We start from the raw sequence: 13,048 nt of genomic DNA, 5'->3' as shown, positions 1-13,048 counted from the left end.
TTCGCAATCTGATGAAGTCTTCTGGTGCCAGACCAACTTTTGGGGTTGTCACATGGCTTAGTGGAGCAGCTTCCAAAACGGGCTGCAAAACCACAATTTTGATACACTGGGCCGGATGCCAGAACAGAATCGGAGTCCAGCCGACTGACTTAAGAGACTTCAGCCGCTACTTCAGGACCAGCGCTCATTGTCCGCAATCCCCAGGGCTCACTCGTGAAACCAGCAGCTGGCCAATAAGGTGGATGGACTTCTTAATGCTGTTGTGGGGAGAGAACCAATACTCGCCTCCCAGGTTAACTGCGTTAGGGCAGGCTTCCCTGGAAGGATTCCCTTTCAGGCACTGATTTGGCCCTCAGCGTGTATCTTAATCTTACAGTAATTGTTGGCAGCGCAGGGTGGGGTTCAGGGCTGGAATCTAACTTGTCATGCTCCTTAACCCCCCCTCCACCTCTCCACCCCACCCCGTCCCGGGGGGTTCTGATGAAGAAAGCGTGCAGGCAGGGAGCTGAACCGGTTTGAGTAAATATCGGTGTTATGGAGAGGGAAAATGCTTCTTAGCGGAGTTCATTCCCCGGAGCTGAGGATCATATGGCAGATAAAACAAAGCTGGGTCCAGTATTCACACCCAGCCTCAGGTCAAAGGACAACCGTAAAATTTTCTCATCAAACACCGTCTCTTACAGTTAAGCGCTAATTCAGGACCCTGATACAGTAAAGGGACATCAGGAAGCAAGAGGTTGCTCTCTTGGAGGATACAGAGGGCTGTGGAGAAGAAGCGTTGAATCATTTCTTTTGCAGGTTCCAGCCAGTAATGAGACCGAATTCACCACCACGTGTTTTCCTACACCAGGAGGTGAGAAATAAGGTCAGATTTCTTATCCTAGAAGAAAGAAAGGAGAGCACTGAAATTTCAAAGAGGCAGAGAGAAACTAATTAGTTTTGCCGTGTGTTGTTAAAGGGCAATGTTGTGGGCTCTCTAAACAGGCAGACAGGCACCTTACAGAAGCTGGAAGGCAATCAGCGGCTGTGTGGGGCGTGGTTAGCCGCAGGCCCGTCAATCACCAAAAAGCGGTAGGCTATTATCGGACATCTCGGATGACCAAGTTAACTCAGAGACAGAGAGGAAAATCTTACCAAACTCATGGTGTGCCTATACGATATCATCCTCTGTGACTGACTGTAACTACAGAACACACTATCTCCTTTTTTAAAAATTCCTCTTCGCTCACCGCTTTCAGTTTTCTTTGTTAGCATTAGAATTAACCCGTCATCCCTAATAACTTCTCACCTCAGGCAAGTGGTCTGGGAACACAGAGAGCAGCTAATTCATAGGAGGTACAAAAGCTGGATGAGATTAAATTAAAAAATAAGTAATCGGGGTCAAAGAGAGGGCTTAGTGGGTAAAGGTGCTTGCTGTGCAAGTCCGGGGACCTGAGTTCGATCCCTGGAACCTTCGGAAAGGTAGAAGGAGAAAATTGACTCCAAAATAGAACCAGCTTCACAAAGTTGCCCTCTGGCCCCTATGCATGTATCCTGATATGCACACTTATGTGTACATATATGTATACCCATGAGAACTCACATACAATAATAGGTTAATTTTTTTTGAAAATGTGTCTTGTAATAAGTATATTGCCTTTGAGAAATATCATTGAAGTATGCAGATGAGCATCAAAATACTAAAGAAGTATTTTGATTTGTTTAATAGCTATAATGACTTGTTGATAGAGTATGTATTTTGCAGGCTCCTAAGCACATCCCACAGGTGTGTGAGTGCACCATGCAAAGAAATCGGACACAGTTTTCATGGAGATTTAAGGCAGCTGGTAACACCATGACGGAAGGTTATTTTTGGCAATGCTTTCTTTAAGGTGTGTCCTCCTTGGAATTCAAAAATGAGCAAATAAAAACACCCCGAGTCATCAATATGTTTCACAGCTGGAGAAAACAGAAGAAGAATGCAGGAAGGCGAGGCTCATCCAGGGCTGTTTATATTCCAGGCTAAACCATGTGTAGTAACTTCAACAAGCTGAGGAGGCTCTCTGTGGCTAGCTTTTCCTCATATTTAAACAATGCTATTTGACCAAATACGTGTAATAGACACTCAGTAGCACATGGCAAAACGGCTTGAATATAGTGATCCTCTTGTAGCAATTCTGATAATACCAGGGCTTAGAAAAAAGCCGTATACATGACGCAAATAGATTCATGTAATAAAAATAACATCTGCCGCTTTCTCACTTACCCATTGCCTTTCCCCAGAAGTAGCAACTTCTGTTTCTTTAATTGATGTTTAGTATTTTTCTTTAATTGGTTATGTATAGTCTTTATTATTATTACTATTCGTGTGTATATGTATCTGTATGTGCTTGCACGTGTGTATGTGTATGTGTATGTGTTCATTCATGTATGTGTCGGTGTGTGCGTGTGTGTCTGTGTGGTTGTGTGTGTATACAGGTATGTGTTTGTGTTTGTGTAGGCCAGAGGCTGATGTCAGGTGTGTCTCTTGATCACTTTTGACCTTATCTATATTGAAGTGGGGGTCTCTCACTTGAACTCCAATTTCTCTGATTCAGCTAGTCTTCTTAGTTCATTCGCTATCAGGATCCTGTCTCTTCCTTGCCTGAGACTGCATGCAGGCCATTGCACCAGCCCAGAATTTCCATGGGTGCTGGAGTTCTGAAATCCAGGTGCCACACTTGTGTTGCAAGGGCTTTCTTTATCCACTGAGTCCTCTCTCTTGGCACTACTTCTTACTTTACAAGTTATAAAACTCTTAGGACATACTCTACAGCTTTCACCCCAGCTGTTGAACATACACACTTGAAAAAGTATTTTGCATCATTAGTACAGCTGTTTGAAAATTATGCTTAGATCAACAATGTATTAGTGTATCAATAATCATATTATTGTTGGGCCTGGCTTACCTCACTCAGGATAGTGTTTTCTATTTCCGTCCATTTGCATGCAAAATTCAAGAAGTCATTGTTTTTTACTGCTGAGTAGTGCCCTAATATGTATGTATTCCATACTTTCCTCATCCATTCTTCCATTGAAGGGCATCTAGGTTGTTTCCAGGTTCTGGCTATTACAAACAATGCTGCTATGAACATGGGATTTACTCACTCATATTTGGTTTCTAGCCATGAATAAAGGACATTGAGCCTATAATTCGTTATCCTAGAGAAGCTAAATAAGAAGGTGAACCCAAAGGAAAACATAGGCATCCTCCTGAATATTAACCTTCATCAGGCGATGAAAGGAGACAGAGACAGAGACCCACATAGGAGCACCGGACTGAAATCTCAAGGTCCAAATCAGGAGCAGAAGGAGAGAGAGCACGAGCAAGGAACTCAGGACCACGAGGGGTGCACCCACACACTGAGACAATGGGGACGTTCAATTGGGAACTCACCAAGGCCAGCTGGCCTGGGTCTGAAAAAGCATGGGATAAAACCGGACTTGCTGAACATAGCGGACAATGAGGACTACTGAGAACTCAAGAACTATGGCAATGGGTTTTTTTTTTATCCTACTGCACGTACTGGCTTTGGGGGAGCCTAGGCAGTTTGGATGCTCACCTTACTAGACCTGGATGGAGGTGCCTGGTCCTTGGACTTCCCACAGGGCAGGGAACCCTGATTGCTCTTCCAGCTGATGAGGGAGGGAGACTTGATTGAGGGAGGGGGAGAGAAATGGGAGGTGGTGTCGGGGAGGAGGCAGAAATCTTAAATAAATAAATAAATGCAGCTGTAAAGAAATTATATTATTGTTGTTTTGAGACAATGGCTCATGCTATATTCCATGCTAGCCTAGATCTTGACATACAGATCAGGTTGGCCTAGAACTCACAGAGATCCACCCATTTCTGCCTTCCAAGCGCTAGGATCAAAGGCTTGAACTACCACACCTGGCTGAGCCTTTATCGCTGTCTTTAGAATTATTCACGTTAAGTCGGCCAAGTTATGCTATGATCAGTTTTCTTTTTCTACCTTTCACCTTCCATTTGCCTAGTTTTCCTTTCAGATTTTATTACGAATTGAACGTTTTTAGTTATATATGCCATGTTCAGCCATCAACAGAGAAGCTACCTTCTTCTATAGGGAATAAATGCAGAGACTCACAGCCAGAGAATGAGAGACCTTGGAACACTCAGGCCCCGAAAGGATGTCTCTATCAAATCCCTCCCCTCTGTTCAGGGAACCCTATGGAAGAGGAGGCAGAAAGAATGTAAAAGCCAGAGGGGTTGGAGGACACCAGGGAATCAAGGCCTTCTAGACACAAGAGTGCTGGCACACAAATGAGTTTACAGAGACGCGCACAAGGCATGCACAGGTCTGTACCAGAGAGAGTTCTAGAATTTAAAGGGGAAATGAACAAACACCCCCTCCTTAGCCCAGAAGCTATGTCCAAATGATAGTCACAAATGAAAATTTTGTTTTCTCCAAGAGAGTCTCACTGAGGAGACAAACCATTGCTAAGGGTGCCCCATGCCCAGCAGTAGTTGACCAACACAAAATGAGCTCAGTAGTATCGTTGGAGGCTCTTTGTCATATGTTAAGTCAGGCAAATTTTCTTCTAACCTTATAGGTTTTGGGGGTATATGCTATGCATACTGTTAGGGTTTATGTTTTAGTTTTGTATTTTTATGTGATTTTTGTATATTTTGTGTATGCTCCTGTGGATAGATACTGAAGTATAGGTTAGCAATAGCTTACTCTGAGAATTCTGAAGATAATTTCATATTGTTACCTAGTTTTCATCATTAGTACCAGACCATCAGGCCATTAGCCAATGAACAATTTTCCCTCTGGTATCTTTGGAATTCTACTTTCTCTGTAACTTGGAAACTTCATGACCCTGGATAGATGGACTTACAATCTTCAGTTTTACTAGACTCCCAGTATGCAATGTTTCACCTGCAGAAAATATGAGAAAGCTATTTCATTGATTTCCTTCTCCTTCCCGAAGAATTCCTGTTTTGTGAATACTCAGCTTCATATTTCTTTAAATATTACTAACAGTCCTACTTTACACATTATTTTGTATATTTTTGTTCATTTTCTATGAGGTTTTCTCAATTAAAGCTCACTTATTTCTATTAGGTTTTGCATGTCTGCTAATATACATGCAAATATGTACATGGGTATAATGTGTATGATGTCTAAGAGCTCTTGTTCTCTTCTCTGTATGGTCCATTAAAAATTCAACCATTTCATTCTAATTTTAAGATGTGTTATTTTCTTTTATCATTATGTGTGTGTGTGTGTGTGTGTGTGTGTGTGTGTGTGTGTGTGTGTGTGTGAATCTCAATTTCTTTTTGTTCCCATTAGATATTCCTACACACTTTTTGTTCGTTTTGAGACAGGGTCTCTCTGTTACATAGCTCTGACTGTCCTGGAGTTCGATATATAGACCAATTTGGCCTCAAACTCACAGAGATCCACCTGCCTCTTTTTCCCAAGTATGTGCTACTATGTCCAGCCAGAAATACTTACAATTTTAATGGTTTGCCATAATACACATTCATACTATAGAGTTCTGGAGATTAGAAGTCTACCATGGATCTGCAAGACTGGATTCCATTAGGGGTGCTAGAAGATAATTTGTTTCACTGAGACCTAGACTCCTTGACTTGTGGTCTCTTCTTCACGTTAAACTGACCTCTGCTCTTGTCACATCTCCTCTTGTGACCATGCCCATCCTGTTTTCTATTCTAAAGTATTTTTGTGGCTATACTGAAAGTCCACGACAATCCAGGAAATCCTCTTCATTTTAAGATCCTTTGCCACAATTGTAAATTCGCTTGTGCCAAGTGAAGTAAATACCTTGGGTTTCCAGATCAGGACATTGTAGAGAGAGTACTGGTAAATTTTCCAAAGATATATGAAATTCAAGTACCCAATGCCTATGAATAATGATGTTAACAGATAACATTAAGTTAAGCATATTGAAGCAAGGGCATTCTGGATTATCTGTCGAGGTCCTAAATTCAGTACACGTTATTTTATTAGGGACAGAAGAGAAGATACATGTATGGATCAGGAGGAGGAATTCTTGGGAAAACAAGTGGGGCGGCATCTGCACTGATGCCAGAAGGAACCCCTGGAACCATGGGAAGTTAGATAGAGTGAAGACATTTCTTCTCTAGAGTATCTAGAGGGAACCCAGTCCTGCTGGCACTTTGATGAGCTAGCACTAGGAAACCAACAGAGTAACACATACCTGGGGGGGGGGGGGAGGGAGTGTTATACTGTCTAAAAGAACATACAAATTAAAAAAAAAAACCTTAAAAAATTGTCTTATTTTAATTTAGGCATATTTGTGTTTGTCTCTGTGTATATGCATGCATATGTGTATGGGTGCCCACAGAAAACAGAGCAGGGCATTAGGTCCCTGAGAGCAGGAATTACAGGTGGTAGTGGACTGGTTGACATTGGTGCTGGAAACCAAACTAAGGTCTTCTGGAAGAGCAGCAAGTATTTTTACACACCGAGCCATCTATCCGGCTTCACTATATGGATTTTTTGTTGAAATTTCCTTCCTTCTGCCTCTTCCAAGTTTCCCTTTTGGCTGCTTGTTTTGTTTGTGTCATTTCAGAAGTTGCCTCAGATGTCCGGTAATCCTTGGTGGTTGATCATAATTATGAGGGTGTACTTAGACAATCAGCGGCTCTGACCGTGTGGGTGGGGCATGTATTGACTTGGTTTGGATTTTACCATGACCTCGATGGTGACTCATTTGTTGTGGCAGTTCTCCAGTGTTTGTGCTTTGTCCCTTAGGCTAGTTAGTTTCCCCAAAATAGACTATTGCCGTCTCCTGTTTTGATGCCTAGTGTTCATCTGTCTTTTCGGGCACATGACTTGACAGCTCTTACCAGTTGGTATCTTTAATAAATTAAGTATAGTATCTGTATTTCCATTCTGGTCCCCCTTCATCCTTACACTTGGATATGAATATATCCAAAGAGTAGGCACACTGTCCTCTGCTAGAGCCTAGGGGAACACTCACTAAGCCCTCTATACTGGGAAAAACAGTTTAAGATCTAACTGCTTCTTGACTTTTCAGTCCATCCTTTCGTATTTATTCCCATATTTAAATTAACTTACAGGAGTTGTGGTTCATCCCAGTTCCTGAGGCTTTTGAAAATCTTATGGCTAACCCTAATGACTCAGGACTCTACTGACCTGAGTCTGATCATACAGTGAGCATTCAGTTTTGATTTTAATTTTACTCATGGTACCTCCTCTTCCTTTCTTGTTCTTTCCCATTTGATGAATGAACTTTAAAAGCCAATCATGGTGTGTCTAGGAGACTTTTGGAAAAGAACAAAAGGAAATGTTTCTGGACACTATATCACTAAAACTTACCGCATAAGGAGACATACACTATATATTCTGTTTAATATATATGTTTCCTTGTTCCTTTTTTTTTCAGTGCCAGAAAATCTTACATAGTGTTTGTAGTTTTCCGTTTATTGAGACAGGGTTTCTTTGTGTAGCCTTGGCCAACATGGAACTAACTCTGTCAACCAGACTGGCCTTGGTTTTACAGAGATCCTCCTGTCTCTGCTTCTGAAGTGATGGAATTAAAGGCATATGCCACCACATGTTTTTAATAAAATATTTTCATTTTGTTGTTTGCTTTAAAACCTCATTTTTAAAACCTCTTGGTAATTCTTTGAAAGATCTTAGCCACATTAGACTATTTTCCTTTTGTAGAAAGACTGGCATATTTTGTCGAGCACCAAAAAAAGGTCATTTGTGATCCCATTGTTCCTGTTGACATTTTATGGTATGTTATTCTTTATTTTGATTGTTTGTGTGCATTTCTTCTAATATGCCATATTATATGTTATTCTGTATATGTGTTACTTTTATTGGTTAATAAATAAAGCTGTTTTGGCCTATGGCTTAGCAGAGTAAAGCCAGGCAGGAAATCTGAATTTGAGATATATAGAGAGAGTAGGTGGAGTTGGGGAGACGCCATGCAACTGCTGAAGGAGAAAGACACTGTGGAACCTTTCTGGTAAGTCACAGCCTCGTGGTGATACACAGATTAATAGAAATGGGTTCATTTAAGATGTACTAGTTAGTTAATAAGAAGCCTGAGCTAATAGGCCAATTGTAATTAGTATAGTTTCTGTGTGATTATTCAGGTCTGGGCAGCCTGGAAATGAACGAGAAGCCTCAGTCTATAGTCATTTACTGTAAACATCTAATTTTTAAAACCTCTTGATCATTCTTTGAAAGATCTTAACCACATTAGCACATACTTCTTATGTAGAAAGGCTGGCATATTTTGAAGAGCTCCAAGAAAACTCACTTGTGATCCCATTGTCCCTGTTGACCTTTTATTGTATGTTATTCTTTATTTTGACTGTGTACATTTCTTCTAAAATACCGTATCACAATACTACTGAAGGATTCTACTTTTAATTTAATATGTAAAACAAGATTATTTTTAATTTAATAAAAATGAAAATTGTATTCAATCTTGTGATTACATTAGACAGTGGTTACAATTCTTTGGTAATTCTTGATTTAGCACTTTGAGTATTTACTGCTGCTCTTAGCAAGAATCCAACAAATACCCAAGCTTGTTTATACTTGTGTATTTCTTCAGTAAACTTATAGCCTTGCACCAAATAACCAAGTTTAGTCACCAGTAAGCCACACAAACTACATATGCAACTTACAGTTTAGGTCTGTAGCAGGTGGGCTTCTTAGGGTTCTACAAGGACTGTGTAAATGTCGGCACAATAATGACTTTGCCTGGAGATGGAACTTTCAGAATCTATTTTCTCTTGTCAGACCCTGTTTTTTGAAAGAAAAACAGATTCTACTTAAAGTCTTCGGGACAACACCTAGTGACCATAGTACACTTTCCCTATGGCTGTGTTGAATTCGTTGGCTCTGATCTCAACTTGGGAGTACAGTCAGGTGAGACCTGGTCATCTCATGCACAGAGTGCCCAGGGAGTCTATTGGTTTGAATCCAGACATTCAAGGGCAATGTGAAGCAGTGATCTTGATAAGAAAGCTGCAGAGGGAGCATAGCCAGGGGAGCCTGGGCAGCATCTGGAGGTCACATAGGGAGATGCTTTCCCCTAGCAGCTGCCCCTCGGTGTGACCATTCGGTACCTGTGATGCCGCACTGTGGTGCGTTGCAATGTCAGCCATAACTGAACAAGCAGTTCCGGAGTTCAGAGTCATAGTCATCAACACAGATGCTGTTGGAAATGTCTATCGACAACGAAAACAATCTGGAAATTAATCTTTGGATATTGATTTAGAGCTCCAGATGGATCATCTTTAGTGTGTAAAGCTATTGGGACTATATTCTAGGGAGGACAATGAGCCGTGACCAACCTTGTCCTGAAATCCTAACAACATTCACTGAGCATTTGGAGAACATAACGGCCTGAGTTAATACCCTGGGGACACTCCAGTCAGAGTAAAGGACAGCTTCCATTACTGGAAACTGTGACAAACACAGTGGACAAATGAATTGCAGTGGGAAAAGCTTATTTCTGATGCAGAAAAACCTCATGATTCTGGAAACTAAGCTAAGAAAAGGTCCAGTCCTTTTCAAAAGGGGACTTTCGACAGCATCACTAATCAAATTAGCTCGTACAAAGCAGGGTATTTTCTTCCTGTGACCACCCCCATCCTCTCTCTGATTAAGAAAGTCTTTGTATTCTGTCAGACCAGCAGTTATTTCGTGGCTGTAAACACACATCTGGATAGCTGAGTTTTACTCTCCATGGAAAGCTGTGAGTCGTTACTGCCTTGTTTTGGCCTTGGATTCTGAGATCTACTTGCTGAGCTTTTGAGTAAATTCAACATGGGTCTGGATAAGTGCTTAACGTGATGCTAGTGGAACCTGCCATCATTTTATTAGGGTCTCCAAACCCTTGGCCATTTTCTCTTTAACTGCTTTTATTCTGATGCTTTTCCTCTAAAAAAAGCTTGAATCATCAGTGATGGTGCATGCCTTTAAGTGCTCAGGTGCAGCACTTGAGGCAGAGGCAGGCAGATCTCAGTGAGTTCAAGGTCAGCCTGGTCTACAATGCAAGTTCCAGGACAACCAGGACTGCTAAACAGAGAAACTCTGTCTCCAAAAAATGTTTTTAAAATTATTTTGGAAATGGAATGTCATCATCATGTCCAACAGTCCCCTTCTTCTCATCTACTGTCACCCACGTTCCCTCTGCTTCTTCTCATATTCTGATGCACAAAATAGGCTTATCTTCTCCACCGGGATACTTGGAGGAGGTCAGATCCTCTGAAAGCATGGTAACCAGGGAAAGTTTACCTAGCTCTCTTCTTACATGACTACACAAAAACCATCATAGCACATTTAGGTACTATTTACACTCTTAATTGGCACAAAGAGGATCAAGTAGAAGTTTTCTGATTGATCTTCAGGTCACTGAACTACTATATTTCTCTGGAGGTCAGAGAATTAGTTGCACTTAAGAATTAAATCCCTTTCAGAAACTGCAACCACATTTTGAAGCATTTCATTCGGTGACTTCCTCAGGAAAATGTCTCTGTATTTGGTTTTGTTTTTTTGTTTAATTTTGTTTTGTTTTTGCTTTCGTTTTAGTTTTTTAACTATTATTTTAAAATTAGTTCATTTATTTTACATCCTGATCACAGTTTTCCCTCCCTTCTCCCCTCCAAGTCCCTCAAACTCCTTCTGTTCCTACCCCCCCCCCAATACACTCCTTCTCCATTTCTGTTCAGGAAAGGGCAGGTCTCCCATGAGTGTCAACAAAACATGGCATATCAAGTTGCAGTAAGACTAATCACCTTTCCATGTATTAAGTCTGGGCAAGGCAACCCAGTACGAGGAACAAGGTTCCAAAAGCCAGTAAAAGAATCAGAGACAGCCCCTGTTCCCAGTGTTAGTAATCACACAAGAGGACCAAGCTACACAACTGTAACATATACAGGGTGCCTGGGTCAGCCCCATGCAGGCTCCCTGGTTGTCTGCTCAGTCTCTGTGAGCCGCTAAGAGCCCAGGTGAGTTGCTTCTGAGTTTTCTTGTGGTGTCTTTCACCCCTCTGGATCCTACAGTTCTTTCTCTCCCTCTTCTGCAGGATTCCCCGAGCTCCACCTAATGTTTGGCTGTCGGTCTGTCTGCATTTGTTTCCATCAGTTGCTGGATGAAGCCTCTTTTATGACAGTTGGGCTAGGCATCAATGTGTGTGTATGGCAGAATGTCAGTAGGCATCAATATATTGGCATTTTTTTTCCTTTCGTTTATGTTTGGTTCTATTCTAGGTCTCTGGGTCATCCAGCCTGTGGGTTCTGGGGCCCCAGGCAGTGTCAGGGATGTGCTTACTCTCCTGGAATGACCTAGATGGTTCATTGTTTGGCTACTTCAGTCTCTAGGCCACCCTAACCTGAGAACATCTCATAGGCAGAACAGATTAGGTCAAAGGTGGCTGGGTTGGTTTCCTACTTCCTCCACTTAAAGTCTTGTCTGGTCACCGAAGATGACCACTTCAGGCTACTATCCACTATAGCTAGGAATCTCAACTGGGGTCATCCTTATAGATTCCTGAGAGATTCCCTTGCACCAGGTTTTTACCTAACAGTGAAATGCCCCTTCTTTCCCGTAGTCTCTTTCAGCACTCTCCTCCTCCGCACCCCGCAGCTTGATTGCTCCTCTTCCCACCCCACCCATCCACAGTCCACTCATCAAATTTCTTCTATTTCCCCTTCCCAGGCAGATCCAGGCTTCCCCCCACGAGCCCTCTTTGTTACCTAGTCTCTCTGGGTCTGTGGAGTGTAGCATAGTTATCCTTTATTTTACAGCTAACGTCCACTTATGAGTGCATACGTACCGTGTTTGTCTTTCTCAGTCCAGGACACCTCACTCAGGATGATTTTTTTTTCTAGTTCCTTCTCTGTATTTGTTTTTATCCATTTGTGACTTGGCTAACTGGCAAAGTCATATAAGTGATCTGTGATTGTTTTAGAGGTTCTAGGGGAAGAAGACAGCTGCTGCTTATAATTGTTTGGGCAATTTTTTTTTCTGTCAGAGAAAAACATGAGTCCTTGTGGCTGAGTGGAGGACAGAGGACACTGACTGTCCTGGATCAGTCAGATCGAGCCCAACAATCATGGCGAGAGCTGGTATCTTATTTAGATCGCACCAAGTAGCAAAAATGTATTCATATTCACTAAGTAACAAAGGATGGATGTAAGCTTTTAACTGCATCAGCAGCTAAGCAGTGGCTGCTCATGAACGGTGTTTCCTATCCTTGGCAACTCTCACGATCATCTGAACCCAACTACAGTTGTTTGTGGTAAGGATGATGAAGAACCAATGCTTCTTAGAGCAATACACAGCAGCAGCTGGAGAGACAGCGAAGCAGCACCGTAGCTTTTGTGAGCTATTTAGGGTACCCTGATGTGGTTAAAATGCAAACCAAGAGGTAAGGGATGCAGCTGTCTCGTCTCTGAAATCTTCATGTCTCAGGTAATTTGTGCCCCCTTAGCAGTTCTTCAAACTGGCAATGCTTCAAACCCTTCCTGGTCAACTGTGAGAGAGTTGAAACCTCAGCCTGCACAGGTGAACTTGGCACACTTCGACACTTGGCCACAGTGGCCCTAACTGTGGCAGCCAATGCCCTCTGCTTCTCAGGTTCTTCTTCCCCTTCTAGAGGAACCTGCATTTCAACACGATTCCTTCCAAGTCAAGTCCTATCCCCAGCTCTTTATTTGTTCAGCGCGTTAACCACACAGGAATACTAGTATCTTAAGCTATATCAGAGGTTAACTAAGGTGACTCATTTAATCGATGGGGTTTTGAATGCAGAATCATGTGCTACATTGCGGACACAGTGTGGAAGCCGTTGATCACAATTCCTCTAATTCTCTATCTCACTGTGCGATACCGTGAGCACAATTCTCAAGCTTTGCTGTCCTCCTCATACTTCCTATAGCCATACTTGAAAGGCGCATATGATGATACCTACAAGATAAAATTTTAGACGAAATATATCTGCCATCTTATGTTAGGAAAAAAATGTA

The sequence above is a fragment of the Microtus pennsylvanicus genome, chromosome 19 (genome assembly GCF_037038515.1).
Source record: "Microtus pennsylvanicus isolate mMicPen1 chromosome 19, mMicPen1.hap1, whole genome shotgun sequence".
NCBI lineage: Eukaryota > Metazoa > Chordata > Mammalia > Rodentia > Cricetidae > Microtus > Microtus pennsylvanicus.
Note: the sequence above shows the minus strand (reverse complement) of the source record.